This window comes from Belonocnema kinseyi, chromosome 1 (genome assembly GCF_010883055.1).
Source record: "Belonocnema kinseyi isolate 2016_QV_RU_SX_M_011 chromosome 1, B_treatae_v1, whole genome shotgun sequence".
Classification (NCBI taxonomy): Eukaryota; Metazoa; Arthropoda; class Insecta; order Hymenoptera; family Cynipidae; genus Belonocnema; species Belonocnema kinseyi.
Window position 1 is genome coordinate 114,179,377 of NC_046657.1, and position 17,776 is coordinate 114,197,152.

General features: G+C 27.6%; 1 protein-coding gene across 5 annotated transcripts in view; it reads left to right on the forward strand.

Moving 5' to 3' along the window:
• Positions 1–17,776, forward strand: part of LOC117182978 (serine/threonine-protein kinase tousled-like 1) — a 25,126-nt gene that overhangs the window by 2,060 nt on the left and 5,290 nt on the right. The window contains exon 1 of one of the 5 annotated variants that reach the window (XM_033376131.1): positions 4,475–4,505. The exons of 1 other annotated variant lie outside the window; for it this stretch is intronic. The gene's annotated coding sequence lies outside the window, so the exon portion shown is untranslated. 3 more of the 5 variants (XM_033376120.1, XM_033376113.1, XM_033376125.1) reach the window with 3 other exon arrangements.

Consider the following 17,776-nt stretch of genomic DNA (forward strand, 5'->3'; position numbering starts at 1 on the left):
CAGAAGCCTCTTATCTTTTTGTACGATAAATTTTGCGAGGAAGCCGAAAGTGATAAAATAAAAATGGTCAAAAATGTTATGAAAATATTTTAAGTGATCATACTTTTTGGCGATTGAATTCATAATAATATTTTTTTGTAATATGTATATATATACATTTGTAATATCAGTGCAAAAGTCATGTATATAAACCAGTCCTTAAAATCATTGTTTTTTAATTGATTTTTATAGATTATATTAATTATATCATTAAACTAGTGAAAATTGATCTAGTTTTAAATATATAAATTTTGAAATCGTTTGCGTTCAAATTAAAACGATTAAATGCATATCAAAATGTTGAAACAAGTTTTATGTTAATTTTTATAATTTATTTTTAAGCAATATTATAATTTAATTAATAGGATTACTTTTTATTCTTGCTAACTGTAGTTTTCGCATAAATAATCCCTGACGAGGAAGTCTAAATTGGCTTTGAAACATGTTAGTTATCTAGTAATATAAATTGAGAAATGGAATTGGAATTTTTTTGGCTCGAGGGGTACCATGTTCTCGAAACCTAATCATATTTTTTAATCAAAATTTTTTGTATCAAATCAGCAACTTAAGCGCTAGAAATTTATTTTTTTTTTCATTTGAAAATTTGCCTGTTTATCACCGTTTAAAGACGAGAAAAAGTACGTTTTTATTTTTTATTTAAATTAAAAATTCGAATTTATTTTTACTTTAAAAAATATTTAAAAAAATAAATATATAAAAATATTTACCTTAATTTATTAAAAGATATATATTTTTTATTAGCTGGGAATCACATTTAAAGTTTTGACAAATATGGTATTTTTAATTAATCGTGATAACAAGACCAATACATTCGAATGTTTTCATTAAAAGTTGTAAACACGATATCTGGCATACATTGTCCCCGAAAACCTGATTGGTTGCGACATTGCGTTTATTTATTAATAAAAGTTACGAACTTTCAGTACCATCAATTTTGTCAATAAAAATTGACAAAGAAGTCATTTTATTTTATGATAAAATTTATTTCTAAATGTTTCTAAAAATTATTGATAAAAGAGAATATTTTAATTGCAAAGGATTGCATTTCACTGGAAAACATTTCACAATATTTCCAAAATTGTAAAAAAAATTCCGTAATATATTAAGTCAATTTTGTTAATTATGCAGAATTTAAAAATATTTTGAAGAAAAATACGAAACACTTCGAAATATATTTAGAAGGTTTGGAAGTTTTAAGAAAATTTAAAAATAATTAAAAATTTGGAAGTATTTTAAAATTTTTAAACAAAATGGATGTTTTTGAAGATTTCGAATCTCTTCAAAAATGTTGAAGGATTTCAAGAAAACGAAAAACTTTTACGACTTTTAGGGAAAGATTTATAAAAATTCTAGGAATATTTCGAATCAGTTTAAAAGATGTTTGAAACTTCTTCTTGTGGTAGAAATTTCATCTTTTCGGTTAAAAATGCGATTGTTTGGTTGAAAATGAATTTGTTTTGATTAATGATGCAACTATTTTGTTCATGATTTAGCTATTCTAAATGAATTCAACTGTAATTTGTTAAAAATAAATTTTTTTTATTAAAGAGTCATCTCTGATTGAAAAATTAACTATTTTGTTGAACAATAATTGTTTTCCAAAATAATTTTCTTAACTGAAAATTGAACTATTCTATTTAAGTTGACGATGGATCTTTTTTGGTTGAAAATTTATGTATTTTATTAAAAATTCTTCTTTTTTTTGTAGAAAATTATTGTTTTATTTTGAAAATTAATATTTTTGTAGATAATTCCATTGGTAACAAATTCAAATATTTTATTGAAAATTAAATCAAATTTGTACGATGGCGTCTGTCTGTCTGTCCATCCGTAAACACGATAACTCTCGAAAAAATGAACGGGTCAGATCGATCTTTTGCACACTTTTTTCAGGTCCTAAAAGAAAGGACTAGTTCGTTAACCAGCCGTTTTGGATAAAAACTCAAAAAGTTCGAGCATTTTCAAAATTTTTAGACCATTTTTTAACATTTTAAATTTTTATTGAGGGCTATTCATAATGCTCAGAAAGCCAAAAAATGTATCCCAATGACTGTTTTCGATAAAAAGAAAATTCTCAGAGTTATAGCATTTTCAAAATTCAAAAATTCAAAATTTTAAGCCAGACAACGCAGGATATGAACAAAAAAACATTGCTTTTTGAAAGCCCTTCAAGATTATCATAACAACTTCTTGGATTGTCTTGGAAAATGGAAAACTCAAATTTTGATTGCACAAAAAATAATGGAAAATAAAAAATTTCATTTTTTGGTAAAACTATGCAGGATACGAAAAAAGATGAATTAACAAAAATTGTGATAGCAAAACTTGTTTGTTTTATTCGTAAAAAATAACGTTGAAAATAAAATTTTTAAAAAATGTGGAAAAATTAGAGAAGTTACAAAAAAAATTATTTAACAAAAATTGTTTACCCGAAACAGAGCTAAAAATGTATTATGAATCACTTTTTGATAGGACACGCAGTTTTGGTTTTAATCATAAAAATGGCATTAAAAATAAAAATGAAAAATTTGTTATACAAAAAAAGTTATTCATTCAAAAAAGAGATGCAAATTTGTAATAATTTATTACATTTTTATCATTTATGATTGAGAAAGTATTAGAATGGCCAAACGACGCAAACTGCGAAAAAAAAGTCTCTAAGCGAAATTATAGCTTTTAAAAAATCATACAAAATGTCTTTGAATCACTTTCCAATAGGATTCGTAATATTGTTTTTATTTTTCGTAATGTACAAAAAATCGAAAATTCTAATATTTCGCTAAAAGATGCGAGATACGCAAAAAATCTAAAAGAAGCCGGGCGGATTTTTTAGTTTAAAATTATTTTTTTTTGCAGAAAATTCCTATTTTCGGGTTAAAAAATTTAACTTTTTTTTTTTAGAAAATTTGCCTCTTCGTAAAAATATCATCTTTTTTTGGTTCAAAAAGCGAAATGGGGGAAAAGTAATCTTGTTTGGTTAAGATTGTACTATTTATTTTAAAATTCGTATTTTTACCAGAATAATTTAAAATGGTAAGATTTCAAAAAATTTTAAACAAAATTAGAATTTTTGAAGATATTGAAACAAAATTTATAAGTGCTTAACATTTTTTTTTTTATGATTTCAAGAGAATAAATACAATTTCTAAAGATTCATGGGAAAATTTCAAATAATTTTCCATTTTGAACAATGAATTCTAAAAGAAAATTTAAAAAGATTTCAAAATATTTAAAATGATGCCCTAAAGTTTCTAAATTGCATGTAAAATATTTTGAAGCAACAATTTTCAATTTTTCAAGCTAAACAGTTATTTAAAAGTTTTGAAAAGATTCAAAAATAAATTAAAACAAGTACTTAAAAATTTCAAATAAAATGTACATGCTTTAAGATTTTTGACCAAAAAATTTAGTTTATAAAAATTTACAACTGTCATGTTAACCAAATGTGCGCAATCGAAATTGCATTATATTTCGCATATTATGTGTCAACAATTTTTCAGAATAATTAACTGAAGAGGGCCATCATCGTTTGCCGAAATGTCTGAAGCAATGTTAATCTAATTGTATTTATTTTTACTCGACGACATACATTACAGAAATATTATTTTGTTAAAATATAATAAGATATTGCAATAGATTAAATTACTTTAGTATTCAATAATATTTCATGGATACAACCGGGAATAAAACTGGAAATTTTGTGAGGAAAAGTTAGTAGACATCCAGTACTATTTTTTGTTTTAAATTTGAACAATAGAATAGTCTGAATACAGTGGTTCTGAATCAACTACAAAATCAAAGAACTCAAAATAATTACAAGAAAAAAATTAAGGAAATCATAAATTTCAAAAATTGAAATAATTCAAATGACTTCGGAAGAATTAAATAGAATAAAAAATAATGATTATTTTAGTGACTTCTGATGCAGCCGTTTCACAAAAAAAAGACTTGAGTTTATATATTATTTTATCAGCTGATATTCTAATATTTTTTGGGTGTAAAATCTGATCAAGTGACGATTAAATTTTTGAATAAAAACCGAAATTTCCTAATTTGGAAAGATTCAAATTTATTTAGGGCGGGTCTTAACTAATTCAGACAACTTTATAAAGGAAATAAATTAATAACAAATTCTTCTCTCGCATAAATAATTAATATTTATTTCACTCAGATAATAGGAAAACTGATAAAAAATCTTATTTCTAAATCTAAAACTTTCTTTATATAGGAAATAAAAACTAAGAAAAAATACCGTACCTTATTTGAAAGAATTGAAAGATATTATTTTAAAATTTCACCTTTTCATAAAAATGTTGTTATAAAGAAATATTGTGCTAAAGTTGAAATATCATTTCCTCCCTTATCCCTTGCGAATTTATCATAAAGTCACTAGATTTCGCCGGTTGTCACTGTCAGCTTGTGTCTTCCAGATGTCATCATAATAGGTATTTTTTTAATCTCAAAACCCAAAAAATTGTTCTCATACCTTCTCTTATCAAACCAATATAAACCAACCCTTCCAAAATCGAAAAATTGATAAAAGCAAATGTCGAGAAATAACTTTCTAACCCAATCTCGTACTTTTCTCGTAACCTTCACGTCCTTCGAATCTAAGAAATCCACACCCCAGGAAATTCCCTAGACACCTCCACCCTATTCCCTCGGTTCCCCCAAACCCTTGTCCTCACCCCGTCAACAGTTCAAACGCAACCCTCGTGTCGCGAATTCCAGACATTGTTTACAGAAGTGTCGGTGCAAAAAAGGCAAAGGTATAAATCGCGAACTGACAATCGACCGCGAGCGGATATCGTCCAAATGCGATTCTCTCGCTTCCTTCCGGAAGGATCGTCGGCCAATGCAGAAATTCAGTGCGATTTAGTGATTCTCTCTCCCTCCCCCGCCTCTGAGACTTTTTAATCCGTCATGCGACGTCGCGCAGCGCGTTGAACCAGAAAAAAAACCCGAGTCTCCATCTAACCATCTAACCTCAAATTAAATCCCAAACTCTGCTAATAAAAAGTCTCTCCCGTTCCCCCAAAATAAAAAGTTCCTTCCTCTGAGAAGAAATTATGCGAGAATGAGATAAAAGGAGAGAGACGAGAAAGTGGTTCCTTTTTGTCTAGCCAGTGCTCAAAATCAGTCTAGTGTCCAGACTGGGATTTTTTTAGTTTTTAATCAAGTTTCGTGAATCGGGAGTGCGACGAAGAGAAAGAGAGAGGGCGAGAGAGAGAGAGAGCTAGTGTGGTTCTTGTACCAAATTCCCGGTGTCAACTCGATGGGATCCGAATTCCTGACGTCACGGAGCCAATATGGCGTCTACAATAAGCAGGTAACCTAACCTCAAAACGGGAGTTTCATTTTGTTTTCTAAAACCGACAGTTCGAGTATCTTTGCCCTGCGGAGATGCAAATTGCCGAAAGGTCTTGGTTCCACGCGTCCCTCGAACCATTTCCTTCCATTTAGAGCAAGTAAGTTCAGTATTTCGAGTTTCGCGACGCTTTTCGACGACGCTTTTCACGCAGTCAAGAGACACTTCGACAACAAAATTTGACTCGCGATTTTCTAGTCTCGCTCTCGGGAGATAGTAAAGTAACTGAGTCGGTGCTTTGATTGTTCGAGTGCAATGGAGAAACGGTGAAAAGGGATTTCGTCTTTGAGATTGCGGCTTTTTTCGAGAAATGCAGGAGGATATTCGAAACGGAATTTTGTGCCGAGATTGCCGAAATTCGGCGATTTTTCCGAAAGGAAAAGTGCAGTTGGTGCAGGGAGTTGAGAGTGCCGTTTGATCGACGAAATTTTTAAAGGTCGGTGTGATTCGTGTGATTAGAAGATAAAGGAGGAAAGTGGACCTGAAAGCGTATTTATCAGAGTAGTTTTCGGTTTCGAGAAAGTTTGGCACGTTTCAGGTCGAGATTCTTCTTTTTTGTCTCGATTGAAAATTATTTGAAGGATCAATTTGCGGAAGGAAAATTTCTCGATTTTTTTCTAGAGTGATTGGGAAAATTTGGTGATCAGTTTTGACTTGAGTTCAAGACTCGTGGTATCGATTAAGTGGGGTCAAGTTCCCGAATTTATAAGGAGCACTAGCAAAAGTAGTTGCTGTAGTTCCTCAAGTTTGATTTGATCGATTTACGATAAAAAAAATTTTCCATACTGATTTTATTCTTTTGAGTATCTATACCTTTTGAATACGTGGTCTAATTAAAAGCAATTAAAACTTATAAAATGTCGATATTCATCTTTTTTGTTTATTTTATTTTTTAAAGTGTAAAATGGAAACTAACTTATTTTTTTTTTTAAGAAATTTTTTTCAGGGCTTGTTTTTATTGTTATACATTACGAGGAGACACCGAAAAATTTTTAGGGAACATTATTATTAATAGGGTGTTGTTTAATTGATTAATTTTGTTACATATCGAAATTAATTCAATATAGTTACGTTGTCCTTATTTTATGGTTTGCGAATACCAAATAGCTCTAAATGTCACTTGATTCTTAAAATCATTTAGCGTTTCATTTTAAAATTACGCAATAATTTGTACATTAAATTTTAAAGTTTCTAACCACATTTAATATAAAATAATTCAGTTTTAAAGGTTTTAATTTAAGAAATTTAATTTTTAACGCGTTATTTTTAATTGTTTATTATCAAATTATAAAAATAGAAAAAATATAGTTTCAAATTTAACTGTTTTATCTATTGTATAAATAACATTCCAAATTGAACAATTTTATGTTGAAGTAGTGAAAAACGTAACTACCCCCCCCCCCCCCCCCCCCCCCCCCCCTCTACCTGAAAAACCGGGATTTGAAAAATTTATATTTTTATTTAAAAATGCAAGTGTCTAAAAATTCATGTATTTTGTTGATAAATCGTTCTTTTTGGTTGAAAATTCATTTTTTTTTGCTTAGAAACTTGACAGTTTTTTGCCATTGTTTCGGTTTTATTGACTGAAAAATCTTTCTTAGTTCAACGTTTGACTCATTTTGAAAAGTTCTGTTTGGTTGGATTAAACTGTATTTGATTAAAAATGAAAATCTTTGTTTGAAATATCAACTAATACATTTTTCGTTTAGAATTCTTGTTTTTTTTTTTAATTAACATTTAATTACTTTGTTATAGGTTAAACTGTTTTGTTAAAAATTAATTTTTTTGATTGAAGATTCCTAATTTTAATTCACAATTCATCTCTCGTTGAAAATGAGCTATTTTTTTCAAAATTAGTTTTTTCTTTGAATGAAAATAAATGTTTGTATTGAATATTTCACTATTCCAGTTAAAACTTTAACTAGTTCAGTTGATTATTCCAACATTTTAATTAGAAATTCATCTCTTCGGTCGAACATTCATTTTTTAAATTGAAAATGTAATTGTAATTTTTGATTGAAACATTGTCTTTTTTCTTTGAAAATTCGTCTATTTTGTTAAAAATATATGTTTTTTCAAAAAATTGTCCTTATTGGTACAGCACTAATATTTTCGTTTGAAAATAAAACTACTTCTTTGAAAATTAAACTTTTGTTAAAAATTCTTTTTTTGTTTGTTAAATATTCATCATTTTAATTGGAAAATCATCGTTTTGGTTGAAAAATGAGCTTTTTTGTTGAACATTCGTTTTTTTTTTTTTTAATGAAAATTTAACAATTTCGCTTAAAAGTTTTAAGTAATTCAGTTAAATATTCCATCACGTCAATTAAAAATTCATCTCTGCGGTTGAACATTAACTTATGAAATTAAAAATTTAACTGTTCAATTTTTTAATGAAATTTGTCTTCTTTCGTTGAAAAGTCGTCTTTTTTTGGTGGAAAATAATCTTTTTGTTTGAAACTTAATTTTTGTTGTTTAAAATTCAGGTATTCCAATTAAAGTTTCATATTTTTGGTTGAAAATTCGCCTGTTTCGTGAAAATTCATGTTTCAAAAATATCTTTATTTGTACAAATTTAATAGTTTCGTCCAAAAATAAAACTACTTTGTGCACATTAAATTCTTTTGAAAAAAATCAGTTTTTTTAATATAAAATTAAAATTTTTTTTGCTGAAAATTGAACTGATCCATTTTTTGTTAAAAACTGATCTTGTTAAATTAATAATTCAAGTATTTGGTTGAAAAGTCAATTTTGTTCACAAAACATCTTTTGTAGTTAAAAAGTAATCTTCTTTTTTGGAAATTCATCATTTTATTGAAAATTCAACTAATTGGTTAAATTTGATTAGGAATTTGAAGCGGTTTAAATTGATTTGAATATTGTACCCACATTAATTTTACCTGAGTATGCACTGCATTTTAAGCGTAAGAAAATAAAATAATTTTTTTAAAATAATGTTTTTAGTATTATTTAAAGTGTTGTAATATAATTTTTGAAAGCCTTCCAAATTAAAAGTAGTCAAAATATTATTTATAATAAACTCACGAACCTGCATGCATATTCCGAGTCGATTAAAAAATAAAAATGCAAAATATTTGAATGGTTCCGTACTATGAAAAATTATACCTTAAAAACCCTAGAATTGTGAGGGTTTTTTTCCAGGATTTGAGTAGGTACCCTGAATTTTAAATTTAAATGTTCAAAACTAAATAGTTGTGTTATTAGTTAAATTGTGAGTCTTTAAAATTCTATAGTGCTCAATTATCAATTTTAAACACTCCAATTGTAATTGAAGATTTTAAAAAGTTTTTATTTAACAGTTAAAATTGAAATGGTTGAATTTTTAAGTGTATAAGTTATGACATTTGAAATTTCTTAATTTTAAACGATTAAAATAATAATCCTTTAAAGTTTAATCATTTTATTTTATATTTTTAAAATTAACAAATTAGTCCAAATATCTGATACCTTTACACCCTATTATGTAGGTAATGCCGTTTTTTTTTTGCTATAGCGGTATGTTGTGGGGTCCTGGTGAAAATTCCAAGTTTTCTAGAAATTAATACCATGTGTCCCGTAAATATTGTTGAAAAATGTTCCAAAAATAGTGTTTAAGTAAGCTAACCCGGATTTTTTCAAAAAAGAGGCGAACAATCCCAATTGTGAAGTTTGTATCTATACTTCGGAACCAGTTAATTTTACGAAAAAATGTTTCATATTCTAATCAAAGTAGACGCAATTTCCAGTAGTCTTCAAAAAACGACCCAATAATCCCAATGGGTCATAAGTTATGGCCTCCCAAATTGGACCACTTTCGACCTATTTTTCAGGACAAATAACTCTTGTTTAGTTTTTTCAAACTAATTCTCTTCATATTAACAACTAACAATAATTCTTTCCTCTGCGATAATTAGTTTATCAATATTTGGCATTTTTAACATAAAATAATACAACTTTATAAAACTAAGCTCTTCAATAACATTGTTTATTAATAATAAGTACACAATGTAAAATAAGTTAATTTTTGTTTTCTTCATTCACAAAAAAGGAGAAAAAAGTGTACTTGAAATAAACTAAAAATGCATATATGCCACCAAAATGCTCATATAAGATCGCGGTATACTTTCCAGTACATGCAGAGTCTACCACATGGAAAAGGTCAATGTTTCATGGTCATAATTCGCGACCTGTAAGAGCTAAAACATTTTTTTTTAATTTTACGCAAAATTTAGCCATCCTTAATTTATCCTCGTAGCGTTTTCTGTATGATAGGTATGAAAGTAGCTGTTTTGAAGCAATTTTTTTGGCTATAAATAACTCAAAATAGCAAAAGATATCTTTCTTGAAGAACTCCTTACGAAACATATTTTTTGTTATTTTGAGTTTATAACTATTGATCTATGGAGACTATATTTTTATTTTTTAAGCATAATTTTCTGCTCAACAACTTTTTCTGTGATGTCTCTTACGTAACTTAACCCGGAAACGAAGTATTTAAAAAAAACTGAACACGAGTAATTTGACCAGAAAAATAGGCCTAAAATGGTGAACTTTGTGGGTGCTCATAACTTATGATATGTTTGGACTAGGTCAATGTATTTTCTGTTAGAAATATTTGAAATTGCGTCTACTTTAATTAAAATCAGAAAAAAAAATCTTAAATTAACGGGTTCCCAAGTACAGATACAAACTACAGAATTTGCCTCTTTTTTGAAAAAATCCGGGTTCTTTGAAGAATCATAACTCGGCGCCTATTGGAGATACGTTTTTTTAGCTTTCTCAGAATTTCCTCTAGTTTAATTTTGGTGTTAAATATTTTGCTCAAAAGTGCAATGGGGTGGATTAGCCTACGCAAACACGAATAATGGAACTTTTTTCAAAAATATTTCCGAGACGCATGGTAGTCATTTATAGAAAACCTGAAATTTTCATATGACATTTTTGATTGAAAAATTAAAACTTTTAAGGATTTTAAGAACTATAAAGGATCATTTACAAAATACGGGATGCGGGGGAGGGGCTTTAAAATATAATTATGCATGTTACGTACAACGTAAAAAGCATCATGTATGAGGGAGGGGTAATGTTTAATGTTAACTTTAAATACCACTTGGAATTACATGAAATTATATATTTTTGATTGTTTGCAATACACATTTCAGTTTATTTTAGTATTTTCAGCCTTTAAGTTTGTTATGTTCAATGTAGATAATTTTTTAATTTAATATGTTATATTTTTGTACGTCCAGTTTAAACTTGTTCTATTTTGAAAGCTTGGACAAAATACATTTTTAATCGATAATTCTGGACTTTTTAAGTTTTTACAGCGTTAAATTTAAAATCGTACAATTTTGCAGGATTTAAATTTCAAATCGCACATTATACTTGATAAAATTTAATATTTTATTTGTTGTTAATTAGTTATAAATAAAAAAAAACGCGTTTTTCGGAAAAATTCATTTACCACCTTATTTGTGGATCAATTTTAATGAAACTTGGAATCTAAGGGTTTTGAAAGTCGCTGATTACGAATCTGCTGTCAGTTTAGCAAATTCAAAATGGCGAGCGAAAGCGTTAAAAAAAATAGTATTTTACGCTGAAAATGTTTGCTAGGGAGTACTTGGGATCGTTTATTACAAAATCTGTAAACAGAATTGAATTTTTTCAAGTTTAAGATGGCGAATTAAAAATGGCGGAACGAAAAAATGTGAAAAACATGTATTTTGCTCTGAAATTAGTAACTCGGGGATTTTTGGGATCGCTAAGCATGAATCTGAAATAAAAATTTCAATTTTCCATGATCCAATATGGCGATTTCAATGTATGTTAAATTTTTGTTTATCTGCCATCTTGGATTCGCCATCTTGGACCTAAATTAGGCTCAACTTGATCAAAAGGCATGAAACATGGTATATGTGTTTTTGGGGCCTAAAAAATCTTTTAGAATCTGGTGCTAACTATTTTTGAACGTGTAAAAAAGCAGACAATTAATTTTTTTTTTAATTCGGTATTTATTTAAGTAATAAAGGTAGTTCACTTTTCCTTTTTCATTCTTGAGACAAGTTTCTTATGTTTTTTACAAAAAGTTGTCTTGGTATTTTTGTATATTTTGACCCCTGCTTTGAGTATTTTTAAATATTTTCATTTTTCTCCCCAAAAAGTTGCCTTTTCTGACTTCTAAAGTACGTGTAAGACGTCAATTGATTATGTACATCAGAGGGAAAAACAAATAGATATGAATGTTAGTCGTAATGTTTATTATCTTAAAAATACAAAATTTGGTTCTTAATTCTAAATTTAGAAATATTTAAAAAATTGTATTTCGATATATGAACATAAAATCCAAGAAATTTGTAATAGCAGTAAAATGTGGGTGACGAAAATGAGGTGGATTTTGAAAAGAAATAACGTCACGAACCTTTACATCACATATAGTCCAAGCGTACATGAAACGTACTTTATGAAAATTTACAAAACACAATGATTTTGAAAAAAAGTTTTGAAAAATACGAAAATCAATCAGAAAAGAAAGCAACTATTTGGGTGGAGAGGAAAAATCACATTTTTGTGAATTCGCACAAAATTGTTTAAAATATTAATTTTTTAGAAATTCCCAATGGCAGATGTATTTAAGTGTGGCTTCCTTCAAATAAATCAATAAATAATGGCTTTAATTTAAAGATTCAATCTCAATGTTTTTTCAATCTTACCTTACGTGCTCATTCTTGTGCGCTCTTTGCACAATTAATGTAATTTAAAAATATTTTGTGATTGCTTTGTAATATATTCTGAAATATTCCGAACTATTTTCATGTATTCTCTGTATTCACAGATTATTTCAAATGTTTTTATTTGTGTTTTATTTTAAAACTCGTCTTTTTTGGTAGTAAATTAATTTTTTTGTTTTAAAAATGCATCTTTCTTAATTTAAATTTTAACTTTTTGGTTGAAAAATTCTTCAATTTTATTGAAGCGTAATCTTTTTTGGTAGTAAATTATTCTTTTTGTTTAAAAATTCATCCTTTTTAAATGAAAATTGAACTTTTTGTTTGAGGATTATTTAATTGTTTTTAAATTCGTTTCTTTTGTGTAGAAAATAAATCTTTTTGGTTAAAAATATAACAAATTGGTTTTAAAGTTGAACTACTTTCGTAAAAATTAAAAACAATTTCATTCTTTCTTAAAAATTCAACTTTTTGGTTCAGAATTCTTTAATTTTATTGAAAATTCGTTTTTGTTGGTAATAAATTAATCTTTTTGTTTGAAAGCTCAGATTTTTTAGTTGAAAATTCAACATTTTTTTTTGAGAATTCTTGAATTTGTAGAAAAATTACTGTGGTAATGGAAAATTTACCTATTCCGTTTTCGGTCGAAAATGGTCTGTTTTTAAGTAAAAATTTAACTTTTTTTATATTGAACTATTTTGTTAACAATTAATGTTTTGTCGGTAAATTAATCTAGTTTATAGTCGTAAATTCAACTCCTGGGTTGACAGTTCTTGTATTTTTTTGGAAATTCTTCTTTTTAGTATAAAATTACCTTCGTTATCAAAGTTTCATATCTTGAATTTGATAATTGAACTGTTTTGTATAGAAAATTCGTCATTTTGTCTTAAAAGTTCGATAATTTAGTTTTAAAAAATCAACTAATTCGCAGAAAATTATGGCTTTTTTAATTAAAATTTTTCTTTAATTAAAAGTTTAACTGTTCCAATTTTCCAAACCCAAAAAATTCCAATTTTGATAGATAAAAAGTTGCGTAGCTGTTTTATTTTTCAACTTAGAAAAAAAGTCCTTGTGAGCTATTTATCAACTTCATAAAAACATAAAAGAAACAGCCTGAGAGAAGCAACCACATTCGAGAAAACCCAGTTTCAATGGTGCGGGCGTCCCCAAAAATGAAAATATGGACATTCAAAGAATTAAAAAAATTTTTTTTTTAAACTCAAATTATAACTTAGCTCTATTGAAATGTGAAAATAACAGTTAAAATGGTGTAATTACTTTATTTAAAAAATACCAAACTTGGATTTTGACCCACTTCTAAATTGAACTGAACTATATATAATCTTCAACAGAAACACAAGTTAAGTCAAAAAGATTAATTTAAGCCAATAAAACGCATTTTTGAAATTTGACACGTCCGTATGCAGTGACGCCCTTCAAATATGATGTTATAAGGAGGTATTACAATTTAAAATCATATATTGCATTATTTTCACGACAATTTAACAAAATATTAATTAAAATAATTTTATTTTTATTTTGAAAGCTTAAAATGATTGACTCTCCTCTGATGATCTTTTTTAATCTTCCCATTTCGGAACCTTTAATTTATAAATATATTATACATTTTGAAAGGCGAAATGTGCGATAATTTTTCCCCAAGATTTGAGTGGCAATTCTGTTTAATTAATCGTGTTTTATATACATTTCTTAATTTAATTAGGGTAAGAGCACCAATTCTCGCTCCCCCCCTCCCCCATGCTTGGCACCCTTCTCTGATTTCATAGATAAAACATGTTTTAGAATGTTTTACCGCAATTTATTTAATTCCACTATTTTCTTTACATATAATGCATATATTAATAATAACATTAAATACTTAAATATTAAGTCTCACTAAACTGAATGTTTTAATTTAGAACATCATAACATTCACAAATTAGTTTAAAAATTCAAATTTTTGTCAGTTTCAATACAATATTTGTCAATGTTAAAAAGCTTTTATTTAAATTTGTTCAATTTTAAACGATTCTAATTTTAGATCCGAGTTAAAAAACAACCTTGAAGAACTTCAGGCTTTACATTTTTCAATTCAAAGTTTCATTTCTTAGAGTTTAAACATTTTAGTTTGGTAATTTCCAAACTTTCACTTTTTAGACATTTATTTAATTAGAACTTGTATATGTTTACATTTTGCGATTTTTTTATATTGTTGAGTTTTAAATGCTGTGATTATAAATAGTTCAATTTTCATATTTTTGAATATCAAAGTTTCGAGGCTCTATAGTGTAAATTAAAAGTTTCATTACTTAAGTGACTATAATTGGAGGTTTAAATAGAATAGTTCATTTTAATAATTTAGGTAGACAAACTCGTTATTTTAGTTCTATTAATTCTCATAAAAAATTAATTTTTAAAAAGATGGTTCTTCATCTATTAAATTAGAAATTTTTATTTGTCAAATTGCTTGGTGGCCGTTAACTTGAAAACGTATTTGTCCGAGTAGTTTTTGGTTTTGATAAACTTAGCCACGTTTCCGGTTGTGGAAAATAGCAGTCAAGATTAGATTCACATTTCAGGTTTACGTTATCAAAATCTTATGTCTAATTGTGGTCGATTTTAGTATTTCTAAAACAACAGAATAATATAATAAGTTAGGAAAGTAGTAGTTTTGTTAGTGTATTGTCATTTTTAAAAAATATTTCTGACTGGAAGTTCTTAATATTAGAGAATTGATCGAGATTCTCAAAGAAGTAACCAATGGTAGATACTAGATACATTTACAGAATAATCAAACTCGATTCCTGATGGTCAAATACAATACTGTCCAGATATTGTCAAAGAGTGTATTACTGGAGAGCGGAAACTTGTAAGAATATGACAGAATACAGGAAGTTTAGCAGATAATAGTAAACTAGATCTAGCGACAAAATGGTTCAAAGTATTAAAAAAATCTATCGCCAACATAAACTACAGAATAATCATTATGGAAAGCTACCAGATGGTTAAGCAGTCTAAGCAATCAATACCATCTATGCATAAAGAAAATAGCACCTGGGCTAGACACGGCTAAGAAAAGATTAATCGTTCGCAAATTGTCTAGAAAATGACTTTCGATATAAAGTAAATAAATTATAAAGCAAAAACAATTGAGATTACAATACAGAAACCTGCATTGGCTTCTAGATGAAAATGCCTATTTGTTACTCGAAAACAATGTTCTCATCTAAGAATGTATATTAAAACTAATTAATATTTTGCCCTAAAACTTTAGAATCTGCAGATGAACATAAGGTTTATTATTATTTGTTTTAGATTTTAAACCAATTGTTATTTAACTTGTTAAACAGAAATTAAGACTTTTTGTTGCTCTTTTGTATGGCCCGAAGTTTGAGCGCAAAATATAAATCATGTTGAGCAAAAGCCCCAGAAAACTAAATGTGCGCATGCTCTTAAAGACCAGAATAAGAGTGTAGTCTAGGTAGAAAGACTCAGTACTTTTAGATTCCCTTACATTATTTTTAATTTTCTTGAATCTGCATTTTTAACATTTTCCTTGAATTTTTTTGAATGGAGGGTCCCACTTTGCAATGTAATAATAGTTCTAATTTTGAAAATAAAAAAAGAGTGATTTGTTTATTTTATCGGAATTTATTTTTTTATTTATATATTTATATTTATTTTATTTTTTGAATTAGCCCAAAAACTCTCGAAAAACTCTCGAAACTATATCAGAAAATAATTTTTTATTTGTTTAAAAGGAATGGCCATAAATTAGCGTCCAATAGAACTACACTTTTCTCAAATTTGGTTCCATTCAGAGACTTGAAATAAAATTGCACAAAAAGCCTTAAAACGAGCAAACTTTTCTTTCCAAGAATCAGTGTAATCGGCCGATTAAAGAGAAATATTTAAATAAGGAAAAGTTATTTTTGTGTCAAAAATGTCCATCGTGGATTTAATTAAATTTCCACATTTCGAGGGCATTTGAATCCGAAAAAACAGGTTTTATAATGGCGTCTGTCGGTCGTTTTCGTCCCTTGTATACTGGATAACTTTTGAAAGACTAATCGACTTGGTTTGCAATTTGGCACGTTTTTAGGGATAAAAAAGAAAGGTCCAGTTCGTTAACCAGCCTTTTTTGACCAACGGTTCTGGTTTTATCGGCCGAAAGTACTACTAAAAAATCCGAAATCCCATTTTGCGGTCAAACTATGCAAGATTCAGGAAAAAAAATAATAAACAAAAATTAGTCACCCAGAAATTTAATTAAATCTTTGGAAAAAATTACACAGATACAATAAAATGTCTGATGAAAATTATTGACGCAAAAAAGATCGACTTTTTTGCAAGCCATTTTTTTAAAAAGAAATGTATGTTGAAAATCCTTATTTTATTTCTATGAAATTTTGTAACTGTTTTAATAATTAACATGCTAATATACTTAAATCATAATAAATTATTTTGAGTTGATCTTGAAAATTAAACAAATTTGACCATGATCACTATCCTAAAAATCTGTAGGGAATCTAAAAAATAATTTTTCTGGTCTGTGTGAACCTTGTGCACGAAAGGGTTAAATTGTCCGTTTAATCGACATCTAGTTCAGAGATGCGCATGCGAAGCTCGTAATTTCGACAGTAATTACTGATTAATTTCTGATTAATTTCGGATATAGCGGGAATTCTGGGTATCAAGTTGGTAATTACCATAATGTAATTGTTTTCAGCAGCAACTTTTGAAATGGAAAATCTGTTCGTTATCCTCATTTAAATTTCAATATCGACTGATCTTATGTTCAAATGACTGACCGAACATAATAATAAAGTCCAATAATAATTACAGATAATAGTTAATATGTCGTCAAATTTTCATCCATTTTTTAAATTAAATTTTGTAACAGATTTTCATTTGAACTTATATCTAGATGACGCTAATTACATTTCTGATCCGAATATCGATCAGGGAAACAAAATTTGAAAGTGCGGGGTGGCCACTGGACCGTTCTTTATAGGAAACTGATTTTTTAAATGAGTTTAATACTTTGGCTTAAAATTTTTATGACTTTGTTATTTTGAGTTTGTTAATATGAGTTTCGTAATTTCTAATCCTCGTTCAAAAATTTTTTAAATGCAATTTTGAAGGCTTCATTTCAAAATTAAATACCTATGTTTGAAATTCAACTATTTAGATTACACAGTGCCAAGCCGATTGAATGTTAACATAAATTAATTAAAGATTCTAAAAGTTAAACCATAATGTTTAAAACGTTTTTCAAATTGGAACGCTAAAAATGATATGGTTTTGAATCGAAAGCCTTAATAATGTAAAAAATGGTAAATTTCAGATTGAAGCTTTATAAGATATTTAAAATTTTCAAGTAATTTCAAATTCTTATATTCGCAATTAAACAACACTGACAAATCAAAAACGTTGTCAAGGCATGTTCTCTACATGAATTCTGCAGTAAAAGTTACACGAAACGATGCTTAATTTCTCAAAAAGGCATATAAAATATGCTTCGTGGAAAAAACTCAAATTCAGAAAACATCGAGGAAAAAAGGATATTAGCAGAAAAATTAGTTATATCGATTTTCCCCTGTAAGAAATGTTTTTCTCAATT